A 9705-nucleotide genomic window follows, 5' to 3' on the forward strand; every position below is an offset into this window, starting at 1 on the left:
AGACAATCTTTCCCCATTGCTTTTGATGCCCAACTTTGTTTTATATCAAGTAGTCATGTATATAAATCAGTTCTAAATTCTGTCTTCTGTTCAAGTGATCTATATTCTGGCACTAATAGCAAACTTAATTAAGGTTGCTTTAAAATAATGTTTACAACAGCCGTTGCAGCACACTGAGCTCCATAGAGACAGCACCTGGGCAAGTGAGAGCCAGATGGGCACTGGGTGACTCTGAGCCTCACCGGGGAAAATAATTAAATATGGGCAATGGAGATCCTAAGAAGCTGAGAGGCAAAAGGTCATCATATGCATTCTTTGTGCAAACTTGCCAAAAGGAGCACAAGAAGAAACATCCAGAGGCTTCAGTCAACTTCTCTGAGTTTTCTAAGAAGTGCTCAGGGATAGGAAAGACCACATCTGCTAAAGACAAAGGAAAATTTGAAGACATGGCAAAGGCAGACAAGGCCCATAACAAAAGAGAAATGAAAATTTGCATTTCCGCTAAAGGGGAAACAAAAAAGAAGTTCAGGGATCCCAATGCACATTCAGTGCTCACTTCAGCAACACATAGACCAGTGCACCTACACATACACCAATGCACCTAAGAGACCTCCTTTGGCCCTTTCCTTGATTTGTTCTGAGTATCACCCCAAAATCAAAGGAGAACATCCCAGCCTATCCATTAGTGATGTTGCAAAGAAACTGGGGGAGATGTGGAATAAAACCACCACAACTAACAAGCAGCTGCATGGAAAGAAGCTGCTAAGTGGAAGGAAAAATGGGAAAAGGATATTGCTGCATACTGAGCTAAAGGAAAAACCTGATGCAGCAAAAAACAGGGTTGTCAAGGCTAAAAAAAAAAAAGCAAGCGAAAGAAACAAGAGGAGGAAGACAAGATGAAGAGGATGAGGAGGAGAAGGAAGATGAAGAAGAAGATGAATAAGTTGTTTCTAGTGCATTTTTTTCTGGTCTGTAAAGCATGTAAACTCCACTCCCACCCATCTGCATCTTACTCCTTTTAAAGGAAAAAAATTGAAATGTAAGGCCGTGTAAGATTTGCTTTTAAACTGTACGTTGTCTTTTTTTGCATAGTTAACACACTACTGAATGTGTCTTTAGATAGCCCTGTCCTAGTGGTATTTTCAGTAGCCACTAACCTGGAAATTTGAAATTTTAAATTTCTACATTAGTGGAAATTTAAAGCAGGTTCTTGTTGGTGCCCAGCACAAATTAGTTACATATGGGCTGGTAGATTTTTCCATCTTCATTTGTCTCTGCTGCAGCTTATATGACATAGTTGTTGTTCTATGAACTCAATACCACTCTGTAATTGCCAAAAAAAAAAAAAAAAGTTACAGCTGTTTCGTTCACATTCTGAATGTTTCTAAGTAAATATAACTAACACACACACACACACACACACACACAAATAGGGGTGGCTGGGTGGCTCAGTAACTTAAACCTCAGACCTCAGACTCTTGGTTTCTACCCAGGTCATGATCTCAGGGTCTTGCAATGGGGGCCTGTGTGGGGCTCCACGCTCAAGCACACATATGGGGGAAGAAGGGGAGGGAGAGAGAAGTCGGCTTGGGCTTCTCTCTCCCTCCCCTCCTTCCCCCATATGTGTGCAATCTTTCTCTCAAATAAATAAAATTTTTTTTAAAGATTTTATTTATTCATTTGACAGACATAGATCTCAAGTAGGCAGAGAGAGAGGCAGGCAGAGAGAGAGGGGAAAGCAGGCTCCCTGCCGAGCAGAGAGCCCGATGCGGGGCTCGATCCCAGGACCCTGAGATCACAACCTGAGCCAAAGGCAGAGGCTCAACCCACTGAGCCACCCAGGTGCCCCTCAAATAAATAAAATCTTTAAAATCAATCAATAAATAACGCTTGCTATTTTCTAAAACAAGCCCCCTGAATTTATTATTCGTTAAGAGTATCTTGGCTATTTTTCACTTTCGAATTTTTATGTGCCGGTTTCTATGTAAAAGTATTCCAAGATGTTCATTGGGATTGAATTTAATTTTTTGTCAATTTTGAGATTATTGGCATCTTTGTGGTATTTTCTTCCCATCTGTAAATGGTATTACATCTTCAAGTTGTTTATTCCTTACTTTATTTGAGAGAAATTTTCAATAGCATTTTAAAGTTTTCTGTGAACTGGTCTTGCAATTCACTTGCTTTATTCCCAGGTATTTGGTCCATCTGATTTTACTGGAAATTATATTATTTGCATTTTCATTTGAATTATCACATTAAAATACAGCTGAGTTTTATATGCTGACTTGTGTTCAGAATCCCTGCTATGTTTATCACTTCTAATAATGTGTTCATTTAGTTTAATTTTTGAATGTATTAATATAAGCTCACTTACGATATTTGTAGGGTTTTGGTGATCACCTCTTTTTTATCCCTATTTTTCGGGGATTTTTTTTTTTTTTGCCTTCTATTTTTCTTATTGGATCTCACAATGGAAAGTATCAATTTTATTGTGTTTTTTTTTTTCAAATAAATAACTTCGGTCTTGTTAATTCCCTCTACTATGTTTTTCTATTTTACTAATTTTTCTTATTATTTTCTTCTATTCCCTTTATGTTTAATTTTCTGTTATTCTTTTGATTTCTTGAAATGGATGTTAGATCACTGATTAATTTTTTCCATTTATATATGCCATTAAGGTCATAAATTTCATTTTTAATATTTTATTTTTAAGCCTGGCTTTCGCTCCATCCCACAAATACTGATATGTAATGTTATAATTTAGTTAAATTATTTTCTAATTTTCATCCTGAGTTCTTCTACATTCTCTGGCTTATTTAGGAGTACACTCCTGAATTTCTGGACATAAATCAGTATTGTCCAATAATTTTTTATTAACTTTTATCTCAATTTTACTATGGTAAGATGACATGATTTGTACAGTTTCCTTCCTTTAAAATTTCGTGAGAGTAACTTTATGAACTTGTATTGGCAAACATTCCCTGAATATGAACCTGAAGTTTTTATTTATGCCATAGTTTGGGGGTACACTATTCAATATATAAAAATTAGGTCTAGTTTGTTAAGCATGTTGTTTAAATCCTCTTTGTTGCTGTTGGCTTTTTTAACAACTTTGAGGTCTACTTGATACAGAATAAACTGCACATATGTAAAATATACAAAATAAGTGTGTATATATGTATACGCATATGTATATGAAAAACCATTACCATAACCACAACAATGATTACATCCATCTGTATTAGTAATCTATAACTGCTATAATAAGTTGCCATAAACTCAGTGGTTTCCAACAACATAAATTTATTCACGTACAGCTCTGGAAACCTTAAATCCAAAATCAAGGCATCAGGAGGGCCACACTCCTTCCGAAGTCTCTAGGAGAGAATCCTTCTTTGCCTCTTGTGGCTTGCAGTGTCTCCTGGTACTCTTCATCTTGCGGAAGCATAGCTCCCATCTGTTCCTCCATCCTCACATGGCTGCCTTCCCTTTCTGTATCCAGTCATACTCTCCTCACGCTTTTAAAGACACTGGTCATTGGATTTAGGAGCCTACCCTAAACCCAGGTTTAAAACCTCATCTCAGATTCTTAATTGCATCTCTAAAGTACCTATTTCTAAATAAGTTCACATTCACAGGTATCTAGGGTTTGGACTTGCATATGTCTTTTAGAGGGACACAATTCAACCCAGTATACCATCATACCCAAAAGGTTCCCTATACTTCTTTGGAATCCCTCCTTTCACTCTTTCTCTGAACCCCCTCCCTGCCCTATCCCCAGCTATCACTGATCTGCTTTTTATCCCTGGATAATATATTGAATTTCCTAGAATTTTTCAAAAAATGGATTCATAGAGTATATACTTTGGCTTCTTTAGCTCAACATGATTATCTTGGGATCCATTCACATTGTAAGATATACCAATAATACCTTTTCATTGCTGAGTAGTATTCCATTGCATGGATATACCACTGTTTATTCACTTATCTATTGATAGACATTTGGGTTCTTTCTAGTTTGGGGGATTACAAATAAAGCTGCTATAAGTATTCATACAAAAGTCTTTGAATATATGCCTTCATTTCTCTTGGGTAAATAACTGGAATGGGATGAGTGGATCATAGAGTTGAGGTCTAATTGATACCATCATATCAACTCTTGATCCACTCATTCTATCCCTATATTCAATTTTTTTAACTACTTGTTTTCTCAGATGAGTATACCATTTTTCAGTCATGTCAGCCCTGTATGAGAGTTCCAGCTTAATTGCATTCTTGTCTACACTAGGGATGGTGAGTCTGTTACATCTTAGTTATACTAATAGATATGTAGTGCTAGCTCATTTTTGTTTAATTAGCATTTACCCAGTGATAATATGAGCATATTCTCATATGCTGATTTGCCATCAGTATGCGTTCTTTAGTGAAACATCTATTCAAATTTGCCTATATTCTAATTGAGCTTTTTTTCTTTTAAGTTTTGAGAGGTATTTTTATTTATTTATTTTATTTATTTGAGAGAGAAAGAGATCATGACATAGACAGCAACAGAGTCAGCGAGAGCACAAGTGAAGAAAGGGGGAAGCAGGCTGTCTGCTGAGCAGGGAACCGGACATGGGGCTAGATCCCAGGACCTGAGCCACAGTAAGACACTTAACTGAGCCATCCAGGTACCCCAAGAGATTTTTATATATTACATATAAGTCCTTTCTTAGATATCTGCTATGTGAAGTATTTTGTGAATATTTTATCCCAATCTAGAACTTGTCTTTTTCACTTTCTTTTCTTTTTTTTTAAAAGATTTTATTTATTTATTTGAGAGAGAGAGAGAGTAAGAGAGAGGATGAGAGGGGAAAAAGTCAGAGGGAGAAGCAGACTCTCTGTGGAGCTGGGAGCCCGATGCGGGACTCTATCCCAGGACCCCTGGGATCATGAGCTGAGCCAAAGAGAGTTACCTAACCAACTGAGCCAACCATGCACCCTGTCTTTTTCATTTTCTGTATACAGTGTTTCTCAAAATGCAGATGACAGTATTATTTATAAAGTCCATTTTATCAATTTGTAGTTTTATGCATCATGCTTTTGGTATAGTATATAAGAAATCTTAGTCTAACCCAAGATCACAAAGTTTTTCTTCTAGGTGTTTTGTTGTTTCTTTTAAATAAGACTGTTTTTAACAGCGGTTTTAGGTTCATATCAAAATTGAGAAGATATATAAATTTCCCACATTAAGTAGCCCCCTGCCTCTTCTCTGTGGTTTCACTTACCTGTGGTTAACCATGGTTTGGAAGCAGGTGATTCTTCTGCTAAAGTGTTGTGAGAAGGTCAGTAGTAACTTAACACTACATCAAAATGCCTGTATCATCACCACAGTTCATCTTATCACATAGGCATTTTATCACCTCACATCATCATAAGAAGAATAAGGGTGAGTAAAATACAGTAATATATTAATAATATATTGTGAGAGAGAAAGATCATGTTCACATAACTCTTATTACAGTATAGGCATAACTCAGAGTTATTACAGGTTAGGTTCCAGACCACAGCAATAAAGCAATATCACAATAAAGTGAGCCAAATGAATTTTTTGGTTTCCCAATACATATAAAATTGTGTTTACACTGTATTCTATTAAGTGTGCAATACCATTACATCTAAAACTGTGTATACCTTAATTTAAAACAACTTTATTCTTAAAAAATGCTAACAATCATCTGAGATTTCAGCAAGTTTCCATCTTTTTGCTGATAGAGGGTGTTGCCTTGATGTTGATGGCTGGTGACTGATTAGGGTGCTGATTACTAAAGACTGGGGTGGCTGTGGCAATTACTTGAAATAATACAAGAGTGAAGTACACTGTACCAATCAGTTGTTCCTTTCATGAATGATTTTTTTGTAGCCTGTGATGCTCTTTGATAACATTTAAACCACATAAGAATTTCTTTGAATATTGGAGTCAGGCTCTCAAACCTGCCACTGTTCTATTGACTAAGCTTATGGACTAGTCTAAATCTTTTGTTGTCATTTCAACAGTCTTGATACCATTTTTACCAGATTCTGTCTCAAGAAACCACTTTCTTTGCTCATCCTTAAGAAATGAGTCCTCTTCCATTCAAGTTTTATCATGAGATTGCAGCAATTCAGTCTCATGTTTGGGATCCACTACTAATTCCAGTTCTCTTGCCATTTCTGCCACATACGTGCAGTTAGTTCCTGTACTGATGTCTCCAACAGTTCAAAGTTATCCATGAGGGTTGGAATCAACTTCTTCAAAAGTCCTGTGAATGTTGATATTTTCACCTCTTCTCATGAATCAGCAGTGTTCTTAAAGGCATCTAGAATGGTGAGGTTTTGCAGGACGTTTTCAATTGACTTTGCCCCTATCCATCAGAGGAACCACTATCCATGGCAGCTGTAGCTTTGTGAAATATATCTAATAAATAATAGGCCTTGAAAGTCAAAATAACTCCTTGATCCATGGGCTGCAGAATGGATATTGTGTTAGCAGGCTTGAAAACAACATTAATCTTGTTGTACATCCTTATCAAAATTCTTGGGTGACCAGGTTTCCTCTTAATGAGGAGTCTTACTTTGAAAGGAATCTTTTCTTCAGAACAATAGGTCTCAACAGTGGGCTTAAAATATTCAGTAAGCCATGTTGTAAACAGATGTGCTGTCATCCAGGCTTTGTTGTTCCATTTATGGAAGACAGAGTATATTTAGCATAATTCTTTTCTTCCTATTTCAGTCTTGGAAGTTTATAGGTTTCCAGGAATGCATCCATTTCTTCTAGGTTGCTTAACTTACTGGCATATAACTGTTGATAATAATTTCTGATGATTATTTCTATTTCCTTGGTGTTAGTCATGATCTCTCCCCTTTCATTCATAATTTTATTAATTTGGGTCCTCTCTTTTCTTTTGGATTATTTTGGCCATTGGTTTATCAATCTTATTGATTCTCTCAAAGAACCAGCTTCTAGTTTCATTGATGTGTTCAACTCTATTTCTAATTTCTATCACACTGATCTCTGCTCTAATCTTGATTATTTCCCTTCTTGTGCATGGGGTTGACTTAATTTTTTATTCGTTTTCTAGTTCTCCAACGTGTAAAGAGAGCTGATATACTCTGAATTTTTCTTTTTCTTTTTCTTTTTCTTTTTTTTTTTTTGAGGGAGGCTTGGATGTCTATGTATTTCCTCTTTAGGACCTCCTTTGCCATATCCTATAGGTTTTAGATTGATGTGTCTTCATTCTCATTGGATTCCATGAATCGTTTAAGTTCTTCTTTGATTTCCTGGTTGATCCAAACATTCTTGAGCAGGATAGTCTTTAGCTTCCAAGTGTTTGAATTCCTTCCAAACTTTTTCTTGTGGCTGAGTTCCAGTTTCAAAGCATTGTGGTCTGAGAATATTCTGGGAATAATCTCAGTCGAGCCCTAATTTGTAACCCAGTATGTGGTCTATTCTGGAGAAAGTCCCATGTGCACTTGAGAAGAATGAGTATTCTGTTGTTTTAGGGTGGAATGTTCTATATATATCTATGAGGTCCATCCAGTCCAATGTGTCATTCAAAGCTCTTGTTTCTCTATTGATTTTCTGCTTGGATGATCTGTTTATTACTGAGAGTGGTGTGTTAAGATCCCTACTCTTAATGTATTCATATCAATATGACTCTTTATTTTGATTAACAGTTGGCTTATGTAGTTGGCTGCTCCCATATTGGGGGCATAAATATTTACAGTTGTTAGATCTTCTTGGTGGATAGACCCTTTAAGAATGATGTATTATCCTTCTTTATCTCTGACTACAGTCTATAGTTAAAGATCTAATTTATCTGATATGAGAATCACTATCCCAGCTTTCATTTGAGGCCTGTAGGCATGAAAGATGCTTCTCTATCCCTTCACTTTCAGTTTGGATATATCTTTAGGTTCAAAATGCATCTGTTGTAGACAGCATATGGATGGGTCCTGTTGTCTTATCCAGTCTGCAACCCTATGCCATTTTAGGGGAGCATTTAGGCCATTTATGTTGAGAGTGATTATTGAAAGATACATTTTTATTGACATCATGTTGCCTGTGAAGTCCTGGTTTCTGTAGATTGTAAATTTCTGTTCTATGTCACTCTTGGGTTCTTTCTTCTTTTTAGAACCCCCCTTAATATTTCTTGTGCTGTCTTGGTGGTCACATACTCTTTTAAACCTTGCTGATCATAGAAGCTCTTTATCTCTCCATCCATTTTGAATGTCAGCCTTGCTGGATAAATATTCTTGGCTGCATGATCTTCTCATTTAGTGCCCTGAATATGTCTTGCCAGCCCTTTCTGGCTTGCCAGGTTTCTGTGGACAAGTCTGACATTATTCTGATGGACCTTCCTCTGTATGTAAAGAATCTCTTCCCCCTAGCTGCCCTCAGAAGCTCTTGTCTAAAATTATGATTCATGAGTCTCACAATAAAGTGCCTTATGGTCTTTCTAGATTTGTTGATCTTGGTGGGTGTTCTTTCTGTCTCTAGGACCAGAACGCCTGCTCCATTCCCCAGATTGAGAAAATTTTCATCCAGAATTTGTTCAACTATATCTTCTAGTCTTCTCTCTGTTTCCATCCCCCCCTCAGGGATCCCAATAATTCTGATGTTGGAATGTTTCATGTAGTCATTTATTTCCCTAATTCTATTTTCATGGCTTCTGTTTGTTCCATGCCTCCTTCTGATCTGTTTTCTCTATCATTTTGTCTTCTAGATCACTAATTCTGTCTTCTGCCTTGGTTATCCTAGTTGTTAGAGTATTTAGATTAGAATGAATCTCATTGATAGCATTTTTAACTTCTTCTCAGGTGGCTGTCACTTCTACCCTTAGAGAGTCTATATTGTCACTAACAGTTTCCTCCAACCTAGCCATTTCCTGGAAAATTGTTACCCTGAATTGCCTTTCCAACATACTGTTTATGTCCATATCCAATAGGTCTAATGGAGAGGGCACAGTCTTTGAATTTTTCCTCTGTTGGGTGTTCCTCTTCCTAGTCATTTTGGTGAGAGGTGTTTGAGGGGATGTATAGCTGAATGTATCAACCACAATCCAGGCAAGTTTCACCCTGGAAAGTTACAGAGCAATCAGAACCACCAAAAAGAAAGAAAAAAGAAAAAGAGAGAGAGAGAAAAGAGAAAACCCAACCAGAATGAGCCCTAAAAGTAAGATTTATAAGATAAATAAACAAAAACAGACAAACAAAAACACCAACAAAAGTAAATGACAAGGAAAACAAAAAAGAACCCAGCCAAAATGAACCCCAAGGATAAGATTTACATAATACCAGAACAAAAACAAATACACAGAAACACTGACAGAAGAAAAAGATGGGAGGGTGGTTATAAATCCTCAATGTGGGCGAGGAACGTTATTTTGATTCTTCCTGGGTGTATCTTGATATCTTTGTTAAAGGACTCAACTTTCCAGAGATACAGGGAGATTAAAACTGGTTGTGCAGGTCACACAGAGTGCAGGAGGCAGCCGTTCTGAGAGCACTAGCCGGCGCGGCACCAGAAGCTCTCTCAGGTGCAGGTGGGAGTGCACCCAGCCAGAGCTGGTGGTGCAAGCAGCGGAAAGTTGCAGGCTCAGGGGCACGGTCTGGAGGCTCCGCCACCACACTCTCTTTGGCACGGTTTGTCGCCAGTGGTGGCTGTCCTGGGTCCGTGGGCGTAGG

The 9705-nt window shown here is 37.3% G+C and overlaps 1 pseudogene across 1 annotated transcript; it reads left to right on the forward strand.

Annotated features, from left to right (window-relative positions):
- Window positions 1-260: 260 nt before the first annotated feature.
- On the forward strand, window positions 261-943 carry LOC309856624 (high mobility group protein B1 pseudogene; annotated as a pseudogene). The gene is made up of 2 exons: window positions 261-548; window positions 607-943. The product of its transcript is annotated as a high mobility group protein B1 pseudogene (transcript).
- Window positions 944-9705: the final 8762 nt, after the last annotated feature.

Source organism: Mustela nivalis, assembly GCF_964662115.1.
Source record: "Mustela nivalis genome assembly, chromosome: X".
In the NCBI taxonomy this organism is placed as follows: domain Eukaryota; kingdom Metazoa; phylum Chordata; class Mammalia; order Carnivora; family Mustelidae; genus Mustela; species Mustela nivalis.